This window comes from Triturus cristatus, chromosome 1_2, assembly GCF_964204655.1.
Source record: "Triturus cristatus chromosome 1_2, aTriCri1.1, whole genome shotgun sequence".
NCBI lineage: Eukaryota > Metazoa > Chordata > Amphibia > Caudata > Salamandridae > Triturus > Triturus cristatus.
In genome coordinates, this window is record NC_140580.1 from 303251800 (window position 1) to 303263878 (window position 12079).

A 12079-nucleotide genomic window follows, 5' to 3' on the forward strand; every position below is an offset into this window, starting at 1 on the left:
CGCCCAGAGACACGGGGGGGGCTCAGAAGTGGCTTCCAGACTTTCTTGACACACTTGGCCTGATAGACTGCTGGAGGCTCCTGCACCCCACACAGAGCCAATACACCTTCCACTCCGGAGCGCATGGTAGCCTCTCTAGGATTGATTACCTGCTCACTCTGGCCGCGCACGCCTCAATGGTGTCCGAGGCCAGGCACATGGCGCGTGGTATATCGGACCATTCGCCAGTGTGGGTCAGGCTGGATGTTGGCCGTGAGGGAGGGGGAAGAGTGGCTCCTATTAACCCTTGGTACTTCCGAGACCCCAAGATGCGCAGCGCACTGGTGAAGACAGTTAAAAAAAATTTCAAGGATAATCAGGGATCCGTGGACTCGGCAGTGTCGCTGTGGGAAGCGTTCAAGACCGTGCTGCGCGGGGAGGCTCTCTCCCTTGTAGTGGCGGCCAAGCGGCGGAGAGATGGCGAGGTCATGCAGGTTGAGGAGGAGATTGTGGCTTTGGAGGGAGCGCTAGAGGAGGAGGTTACAGAGGCCTCACTGCATGAGCTGAGCTTGAAGCAAGCCGAGTATAAGGACCTGGTGACGAATGTCGCTAAGACCCTCAGTAGGGAACAGCAGGGCCGTTTGTATGATGTTGGTGACAAGGCCGGGAAACTCCTAGCTTGGCTGGACAAAAAAGAACGGGTTAATAGAGTAGTGCCGGAGTTGACGGGAGAGGGGGGAGAGGTGATTGTGGAACCTGAGAGGATTGTGCAGTGCTTCATGGACTATTTCCGTATGGTTTATACCTCAGTGTCGGATAGGCCGCCCGAGGACTCTCGTGACCTCTTGCGTGATATTGCTCTGCCCTGTCTTTCCGATGTAGATAGGGACGATTTGGACGGAGACATAACGGTCGATGAGGTGGCGGGAGCTATCCGCGCGCTGAACTCGGGCAAGGCCTCGGGCCCGAACGGCTTGCCAATTGACCTGTATAAGCTGTTTCCGGATATGGTTGCCCCTCACCTGCGCGCCATGTTCGTGAAGGCGCGGGGGAGTGGGTCACTCCCGTTGGATCAGCGACTGGCGACGATTGTTGTTATACATAAAGATGGTAAACCCCGAGATAAGTGTGCCTCATATAGGCCTATCTCCCTTCTTAACGCCGAGCCGAAGATTCTGGCTAAAGTCCTGGCGGCCCGATTGGTCAGGGTGATTGGAGATTTGGTCCACCCTGATCAATCCGGTTTTATTCCGCATCGTAACACCGCGTTAAACCTTCGGCACCTTCATGGCGTGATCGCCAGGGCGGGCACGCTGCGTGAACCAGCCGTTGTGGCGTCTCTCGATGCCACAATGGCCTTTGATACGGTGGAATGGGCATATTTGTGGGCGGTGCTGGCCAAGTTCGGCTTTGGCCATGGCTTTGTGAGCTGGGTGAGGTTGCTGTATGAGGGACCCCTTGCGAGTGTGGTGGTAAATGGCCGGGCGTCGACTCCGTTTCAGCTTGGGAGGGGCACTCGGCAAGGTTGCCCCCTGTCGCCATTGTTGTTCGCCCTCGCCCTTGAGCCATTGGCGGCGTGGATACGCTGGAACCCGGATATACGGGGACTTAGATGGTCGCCCGAACACGAGGACCGCATTTCGCTATATGCTGATGACATCCTGTTGTACCTTGCCTCGCCCAAGAAATCACTGATAGTGGTCTGTGACGTTCTTACATCTTTCGGTAGGAATTCGGGTCTCGTCATCAACTGGAGTAAATCGTATTTATATGTTCTGAGTGGCGAGGTTCCACCGATCCCGCGAACTTGTTCAATCCAGATCGCTCAGCAGGGCTTCGTGTATTTGGGGATCTTTATCTCCACGGACTCCGCTTTGCGGTATGAGAGGAACCTGCTCCCTCCCTTGGCGCGACTGCGGCGGGATGTAGAGGGCTGGCGGAGGCTGCCGCTCTCCCTCGTTGGGCGCGCTGCCTTGTTCAAAATGATGTCTCTTCCCCGGTTCCTCACCCGCCCCTTCTCCACCCATTAAAAATGTGCATTCACCGGACGCGCAGCGGACGGGCGCAGCGGGCGCGCCGTCAGCGCGCCGAAGGCGCGCCAAAGGCAAGCCCGTCTGGGCCCATCCGGGCCCAGCCGGCCCCAGGACCATACACTATGCCTAAATCACAGCCCCACCTATCCTACTCCCCGGATACCCTCCGTCTCTGGAACACCAAGAAAAATCCTCAGTGCGACCTCATTCTCAAGGATGACACCCCGTTCACAGGTTGTCCCCTTTGCGACACCTACAAAGCTACGGAACCCTGCCATATGCTTCGACTGGGCCTCCTGAATTGCAGGTCGCTAGCAAAACACTCGCATGAGATCAACCTTCTCATTCAAACCCACTCGTTAGATGCCCTATTTTTGACCGAAACCTGGCTGACCCCCAGCAACGGCTCGGACCTGGTCAATGCAACCCCCCCCGGCTATCAAGTCTGCTGCCTTGATAGACCAGTTGGAAGGGGTGGCGGGCTTGCCATTCTCTATTAAAGTAATTTCAGCTGCAGGATCAGCGAGGGCACGGTCAAGGACTGTGAAAACGGTAACTTCACCCTCCAGATCTCCCCCACCACTTCACTATCGGGTCTGCTGGTATACCGACCACCAGGCGCAATAGGTGATTTCCCAAGCACGCTGATGGACCACATCCTTTTAAAAACATTAGAAACGCCCAACTTCCTCCTTCTAGGGGACTTGAATCTACACTTTCTAGACAAAGCAGATAACACGGCCGCCAATCTCCAAGCAGACCTCATGTCAGCTGACCTCCTGCTCCTGAACTCAAAACCCACGCACGAGAAAGGGCACCTCCTAGACCCAGTTTTCTCTAACATCAAAAATCTTCAAACACAAGACCCCACCCCTCTTCCATGGACCGACCACTTTATGGTCCCCATGCACTGGTCCTATCAGCCCGCCACGGTTCCTAAACAGAAAACCAAGATTCTAACCAGACGTTGGAACAAGCTAAGACCAGAAGAATGGGAAATGAAGCTGAGGGAATCCGACGGTCCCCTTTCCACTGACCCCAACACCGCCGATAGGGAGTTTAACAGCTGGCTCACCAACCCCCTAGACAGCCTCGTCCCACTAACACGCGCCCTCAAGCATGTAAAAAGGATTAACCATGCCCCTTGGTACACTCCGGCCCTGAACATCCTCAGGAAGGAGTGCAAAAAGACGGAGCGAACTTGGAGGAAAAATAAATCGCTAACGAACAAAAACGCCTACCAAACAACCATGAAGGCATACAAACAAGCCCTCCACAGCGCAAAAAGCTCCTTCTTTGAGGAAAGAATAAAGAGCTCAGCGTGCTCTGCTAAGGAGACTTTTTCCATCCTTAAAGAGCTTCTCCATGTCCCAGCCCCCCCGCAGATAGCCCTGGACCCCAAAGCAGCCGAGGAAAAATGCGCCAACCTGGCTAATTTCTTTGACAATAAAATAAAGAATATCCTTTCCTCCCTACCCACCACCAATCAGGCCCCCCCCGGATCAGCCAAGGATTGTATCCTCACATCAAGAAATCCCACGGACTCGTCCGAACTCCCTCGTTTAGCCTCATTCGGACCATTTACGGAAGAAGAAGTGGCAACCACCCTAGCAGCCACGAAAAGTGGCGCTCCCAGCGACTCAGTGCCAGTACGGTTCACAAAAAACATCGCACGGACTATTGTAGCTAGACTCACGGCCCTCATTAACACCTCGTTCACCCAAGGAGAAGTCCCTCAAAGCTGGAAGGAGGCCGTGGTCAAAGGCCTATTGAAGAAGCCATCACTAGACCCCACGGACTTGGCCAACTATCGACCCATCTCACTCCTTCCCTGGATAGGGAAGGTTGCAGAGAAGCTTGCAAATAAACAGCTGTCCCACTTCTTGGAGGCTAACCTTCTCTTAAAAAACTCCCAAACCGGCTTCAGACCAGGTCAGGGGACAGACACCGCCCTCCTGGCGGCCGTAGAAAAAGCGAGGGAAATCATTGACACGGGAGGATCAGTGGCAGTGGTCCTCCTGGACCTCAGCGCGGCTTTCGACACTGTCAACCATCAGGTTCTAGCCCAGCGCCTAGACAACACAGGCATACAAGACAGTGCGCTGAGATGGCTCACATCTTTCCTCTCCCAACGCTCCTTCCAAGTTTGGGAAGGAGAAAGCCGCTCCCCCCCAATTCCCCTCCGGTGTGGAGTGCCGCAGGGCTCCTCACTGAGCCCCACGCTTTTCAACGTGTATATGGCCCCACTGGAGGAGCTGGTCGCCCCATTCGGAGTCACGATCGTCAGCTACGCAGACGACACCCAGCTAGTGGTGACTCTCTCACACCCCAAACTTAAACCTTCCAACCTGCGTGACTGTCTCTCCACCGTCCACCAATGGATGAGCGACTCTGACCTAAAGCTCAACGGGTCAAAAACAGAGATCCTGCTCCTCGGCCACAAATCCTCGAGTCTTCCACCTGACATCTGGCCTGCCCGTATGGGTGACCCCCCCTCCCCCAAAACAGAGGTCAAGAGTCTAGGAGTGTGGCTTGAGACAGATCTCACCTTTAGGACTCAGGCTAGGAAAACTGCCGGCATCTGCTATGGGCTTCTGAGATCATGCAGAAAGGTACTTCCCCTACTACCATTCCAGTCTCGCCTCCTGCTAATTCAAGGTCTAGTGCTAGCAAGGCTGGACTACAGCAACGCCATTTACCTCGGCGCACCGGAAGCCACCTTCCAGATCTTACAAAAAACCCAAAATGCCGCAGCCCGCCTGCTCACAAACACTCCACCAAGAACATCGGCCAAACCAGCGTTGAGAAAACTCCACTGGCTCCCCGTGAGGGAAAGAGTCGCATTCAAGGCCCTCTGCCTAGCCCACAAGACCCTGCACAACGCTGGCCCCCCCATTCTGAGCACATGGATCACCCCATACAGACCACCGAGAGCGCTCCGGTCTGAACAGGGAAACCTTATCGTGGTCCCCAGGGTGAAGAAAACCCGCGTCGGCGGCCGCAGATTCTAGGTAAACACGGCCAAGAATTGGAACGCACTTCCCCCGAACCTTAGAGCGGAACCTAACCTTCTAAGATTCAGGAAATCCCTCAAAACCCTCCTCTTCCCCTGACTTCTCCCTTGCCCCCCCCTTTAGGAGATCGAGGTTTCAGCGCTGGGATACTCGAGGGTGACTACGCGCTCTACAAAAACCTAAAAATAAAATAAATAAATAAAAACATTGCAGAATACTTTAGATTGGGTACCGGCCAAATACTTTCGGGAGATCGAAAGCCTCCAACGAACGTTGTTGTGGGACGGGCGGCCTCGAATAGCAATTGCTAAGTTGACGCTGCCATGGTATGATGGGGGTATTGCGCTTCCAGACATCCGACGCTACTATTGGGCCACCCAGCTGAGCGTGATTAATCATGGTCTCTATGGCCCTGCCCTCAGCCCTGGTTATGCCATGGATAGGTGGTTGCTGCGTGGTGGTAACTATCACAGGGCGTTGTACTCGCGGTCTCTGGACTCGTCCCTCACGGGGCCTACTGGGGTGGCGGTGCGTGTGTGGAAGATGGCAACTGACTCACTGGGCTGGAAGGATAGGCTCACCCTCGCTACCCCGTTGTTTGAATCTGAAAGATTGGGCAGGCTTTGGCATACGAAAGGTTTTGACAAATGGGACCTGATCGGCATCTCCAGGGTTGGAGATGTGCTGATTAAGGGGAGGGTGAAGTCCTTTGAAGAGTTGCAGAAGGAGTATGAGCTGGGGGCTTCCGAGTTTTTCCGCTATGTTCAGGTGCGTCATGCCCTCCGGTCAGTTCTCGTGGAGGGTGAGAAGGTGCCTGAGTTTTTTCCTTTGGAGGACCGGATCCTTGATGGCCATATGCCTGAGAGCACGATCTCGCTCATCTACAAGAAATTGATAAACGTCCGGGCGGATGCGCTTCTGGGGCTGCGGGACCAGTGGACTAGGGATGGACTCGAGCTGGATGATGAGGATTGGCAGTCTGCTGTTTCCTCTCCCAAGGAGGTTGCGATCCCGTCGCGTCTGAGGTTGGTGCAGCTCAAAATACTGCATCGAGTTTATGTGACGGGGCCAAGGCTAGTTCATATGGGTTTCTCTGAGGAAGGCCTATGTAGGAGGGGATGCGGTATGGTGGGTACCTTCCTGCATATCATCTGGGAATGTGGTGTCATCGCGGAATTCTGGAGGAGAGTCCATGCAGTGATGGGGGAGGTGACGGGCATTGCTATGCAGCCGGAAGCGCGGTGTTGTCTCCTGAATGTCTGGGGGCCCACTGATCACAATGCGGCGCAGACCCAATGGGTGACTCTGGGTAACATGGTCGCTAAGAGAGATATAGCGCGATTGTGGGGCTCCGTGGGGCCCCCCACTTTGACCGCGTGGAAGGAAAATATGGATTGGAGTATGCTCAGGGAGAAGACTGTGTATTGCGCTAGAGGCCGCCCTCGGAAGTGGCACGCCATCTGGGGGAGGTGGAATCAATATAGGGGGGAATATGTCTTGCCCCTGATTTGGATCCCCCCGAGGAACAACTTTCTTCTTGATATTCTTTCCAGCTCAGTATATAAGATGTGATGATTAATTGACTGCTTGGGCCTCTGCTGTCCCCCTTCTTTCCCTTATCATAGAACTGTGACTGTTAGATGATTGGGGTCTGGCCTCCCCTGGGGGGTTTCACCATGGGCAATCAGTGTTTTTTGCCTTGCTGGGGTTTGTTGTGTGTTTGTGTTTATTTAAAAATGGAATCTTTTCACTGCTCCTTTAATGCAATGTGGACGCTTCTTTGTCCTTCTCTGTCGAAGCTGCCGAACCTCCGGGTTGTCGGCTGAATAGCTGTGTCCAGACTCTTGACGAAATAAAGGTTTTTTATAAAAAAAAAAGAAAAAAAATAATATCCTTAAACATAGAAAAAATGTACAAAGTATATCCACTGCAAATAGTGTTTCAAGAAGAAAACAACAAGACAATAGAAAGAAAATACTAAATGCTAATGTACAATCAGAAGCAAGAAAGAATGACTTAAAAAGAAAAACAGAATTTCAAAACATTCGTAAAAAAATGTTTCAGAGAAGAGTGGTGTTCAATTTGCTAAAGGATGTGAAAAAATATAGGAAGAAAGCAATATTTTATAAGAAAAAGAAGCATATTGAATCAATTGTTGCAAAGGCTTTGGAATTAAAAAGAAAACTATTCATTTTAATTTTGAACAGGATCCGTACATTAGATAAAATAGTCAATGTAATGAAGTCAAAAAGCAAAAGGAAAAGAGTAGTGAAAAAAAATAACTTTTGTAATGTGTTCTTAGGAGAATGGAAGCATAGTTCAAGTACTGAACCATTTTTTAATGAAGAGAGTTATCTTCAAAGTAATAATTTGCTGCATGCAGTTGACACCAGTGGTCGAAGTTATGAAGTTAAAGATGGTTGTGTAATGGAAAAGGAGAAAATGGTTCCAAGAAATGAGGAAGAAGTGTTAGCTGATGAGGTTATGGGGAAACGTCCTAAAGCCCCAGTGTACACTTGGAATTGTAGTAGTATTTGTACTGTACGACAAGAATCTATTGATAAATTACGTGACTTTCTAGGAGAATATAGTAAAAAAAGTGTTAAATAGAAGATTAAGGTGCTTCAAAGACTAGATCCATGCAGAGTGAGAAAGAATACTGGTTTGCAAGGACATTCTCTGGCTTGTCTTTCTAGGAAAGTTTGTCAAAGTGTTTTTCACCATTTTAGTATGCTGGCAGTACATCATACTGAAATGAAAAAGTTTGTGAGAAGATTGTATTTTGCTAAAAGTCCAGCACTAAAGTTAAATGAGTTGAATAGTGCTCTGTTGCGTGGATCTGTATCAGATGTAGAGAAGGTTACTGATGATATTCAGTTTTGTTACTTTGGTCCAGAACAAGAATGTGCAGGAAATGACACAGTTATTGAAGAAAATGTGGAAGAGAATGTAGAACCCACTGTTAGTAAAATTTTTGAAGATCAAATGACAACATTTACTATCATCTCTAATGAAAGACCAAATATTACTTGTATTTGTTGCCGGAGAAGCCATTATAAAACTCAAACAAGGAATGTTGATCTCTATAAAAAAAGTGAAAAAGAAAATAATTATGAGTGGAAGGATTTTGCTACATATTTGTTTCTGGAAAATTGTTTTGATTCGGGTGAAGATCAGCATATTTGTAAATACTGTTATAACAAGTTAGAAGAAAATAAAATGCCAGCTAGAGCTGTACATAATAATTTAGAATTGTTTGATATTCCTGCAGAACTAAGTGATTTAAATACGTATGAGACTATACTCATTCAATGTGTCCATCCGTTTCAGACTATAGTTCGTATGGAGCCCAAAACAGGTAAATTACCTCCTTCAGATTTACAAAGAGGTTTAAAAGGAAGAGTTGTCTATTTGCCATTAGATTTGAAAAAAAATATTGAAACAATTGACGCAGATAGTTTGGAAACTGAACCATTAGTTATTCTGGTTAATGGTGTACCTACAAAGAATAAGAAAATTTGGCTGGAGCTAGTAGATGTACGAAAAGTACAAAGAGCAAATTTATATTTGAAAAGAAATAATAAGTACTATGAATCAATTTATATGGATGAAGATGAAGAAGTTTTACTAGCAGACACAGGAATACCAACTGGGAAAATTGAAAAAGTGGATAAGTCAAAAGAAGAAGAAATTTATGAACATTTCAGCATACATCCTCTTCATTCTAAAGAAGTTATGGGAAACACTATTGATCTATTTCAGATGAAAAAAGCAAAAGGAACTCCCGTGAGTGTATGGGAGGAGAGCTTGGAAGCTCGTTGTTTTCCCCAGCTGTTTCCTACAGGAAAAGGTGGACGATATGATGAACGTCCAGTACAGATTCCTACTTCTGAGTGTCGGACTACAAGATTATATGCAGAAGATCCAAGATTTCGTCAAAGTATTCCTTATTTGTTCCATCTTTTATTTGAAAGTGACTTGTCTGCACTATCTTATGCAGTAAATCACATTTTAAAAACTGGAGTACATCTACATAATGTGTCTGCAAAGGATTTTATGAACAAAGTGCAACAGCGAGATGATCATTTGGAATCTCAATTGATTAATCTGATGGCTTGTCAGCGTGAAACTAATGAATATTGGTAACGACGCCATGGAGAATTGAAATGTATGTTACGGAATTTAGGAACTCCTACATGGTTCCTTACCCTAAGCTGTGCTGAGTACGCTTGGGATGATTTACTGGATTTTCTTCAAGAGGCAAATTCAAATATTGAAAACATCCAATACAAGACAGCAGGAGAATTGTGCTCATTGGATCCGGTTAATGTTTCCAGATATTTCAATCATAGATTTGAGGCTATGATGTCCTTCATCTGCAATAAAAAAAATCCACCTCTTGGAGAAGTTGTGGATTTTTTTGGGAGAAAAGAGTACCAAGCAAGAGGTGCTCCTCATATTCATATGCTGTTGTGGATCAAGGATGCCCCAAAATTTGGAATAGATTCTGATGATGTAGTTTTATCTTTCATTGAAGAATATGCAACATGTGCTATACCTAAAAGCACAGAAGAAAAAAACTTAAAAGAACAAGTTTTACGTTTCCAAAGTCATCGGTGTGGAAAATACTGTTGACGAAAGTACAAGAGTAAAGATAAATTCTACACAAAATGTTGATTTGGATTTCCACAACCTGTTCTTTCAAAAGGAAGAGTAAACAGTTTTATGTCAGCTGTGCGACATACCATTACAAAAAAATCTCCGAAAAATACCTACAACCTAAGAAGAAAAGAAGAGTCAAAATATATAAATGACTACAACCCAGTCATTTTATCCATGTGAAATGCTAACATGGATATTCAGTATGTAGCTGACAATTCTATTGCTGTTGCTCGGTATGTCACATCTTACATCACTAAATCTGAGAAAACGGAATTGAAAGAACTGTGGGAAGAGATTTCTCACGAGAAGACTGTCAGTAAAAAGCTATACAGTTTCAGTTTAAAGATGTTATCGCATCGAGAAATTGGGTCATACGAATGCTCAGATAGGTTATCATCTGCAAGTCTGTACTCCAAATCCAGAAGATTAATTTGGGTAAGTTTAGGCCTTGCAGGAATGCGAAATCGGGTACTGAAATCTATTCGAGAAATTGAATATTTAGCAGAGAACGAAGCAGAAAGTACAGACATTTTGAAAACAAATATGTTGGACCCATATTACCCAAACAGAAGTCATCATCTTGAGAACATGTGTCTCTATGAAGTGCTGCAGAACTACATTTTTACACGGAATGCCACAGAAGACATCAACAATGGAAAATATAAAGTCATTGGTGAGGAAGGATGTTTGGTGAAACAAACAAAAGGAAGTTTGATTAATCACAGGAAGCTGAGTTGCGACACTACTGACAAAAAGGAATTTTACTACTTAGCACTTTTACAGCTGTTTAAACCATGGTGTTCAGAGGATGAATTACTTGGAGATTTTCAGAGCTATGAAGATTCCTTTAATGCATGTAAAGATAGCATAGAATGCAGTACTTTCACAAATTATGTACAAATGTTAAATGAAGAAATTGAACAAGAAGCTACAATTGCAGCTGAAGTAGCTATAGACAGTTCTCAAGACAGTCAAAGTTCAGGTACGCTCAGTCAAGATCCCCTAGGACAACCAATCGTAGAAAATGAAGCTGCAATAGCCATGACTGAAGTGGAAACAGCTATGAATCAAGCTCAGGAAGATTTAATAGACTTACCAAATTTGGAACAACAACTGAATGATGAACAACAACAAATTTATGAAGAAGTCACAAAACAAATTGATCCTGGATTACTACATGAAAATAAAGAGTGCTCATGCACATAATTTGAACCAATCAGAATGTATGTGAGTGCACAAGCTGGAACTGGAAAAAGTTTCTTAATTAAAGTAATTAGAAGCTACCTACTGAAAAAAACTGATTCAACTTTGTCTTGTGTTGTTACTGCTCCAACTGGGTTAGCAGCATATAACATAAAAGGAATTACCTTACATCGTTTGCTAATGTTACCAGTAGAGCATGAGAACAAAATAGAATACCACAAGCTAACAGGAGAAGCATGTTTTGAAGTGTCAAGAGTGTTGAAGAAAATGAAAGTTCTCATTATTGATGAGGTAAGCATGGTATCAAACTTAATGCTTGCCTTTGTGCATTTAAGAATGCAGCAAATTCTAAAGACAGACTATGGCGTGTTATTTGGAGGAAAACATGTTATAGTTTTTGGGGATCTACTGCAGCTCACTCCAGTTAAAGGACAACCAGTATTTAATACTCTTGCACATGAAGACACGAAAAAGTCATTAGGAAGTATAGGTAATGTGAATATTTGGTCATACTTTGAGTACAAAGAACTCATTACCAATATGCGGCAAGCAAATGATGATGATTATGCAAGTATTCTCAAAGATATCAGAATTGGACTACTCACAGAACATGGCAGAAAAGCTTTACAGAGTCGATTGCTATGTAATTTGTTTCCAACAGAACAAATAGTTCCAGAGAAAAAATACAAGAAAATTGCAGAAAAAAATACTGTAATCTGCTTAATGCCAACACTACATGAATGCTCTATATTCAATGAAGAACTTTTGAAATTGGAAAATGAAGAGATTATGAAAATGGAAGCCGTGGATAAAATACAGCATGAAGGAATAACTATTATATTGACAGGCAAATTGAAAACTAAATTGGATTCTCTAGAGAAAAACATATCGAAAACAGCTGGTTTAGAAAAGAATCTTTATGTATGTATGAACTGTCGAGTAATTTTAAGACGTAATTTGAATGTAGAAAAAGGTTTAGTGAATGGAGCTATGGGTAAAGTTGTGGGTTTTGTTAATTACCAGAAAAAAGATGGAGTTGAATTTTTAAAAATAAAATTTGATCAGATTGAAGAGGTTAAAGACATTAGTCGTTGTTCAGTTAGTTTTTTGCTTGTGAAAGACTTATATGTACGTAGGAAGCAATTTCCGTTTTCTCTAGCATATGCTGTAACTATTCACAAATCTCAA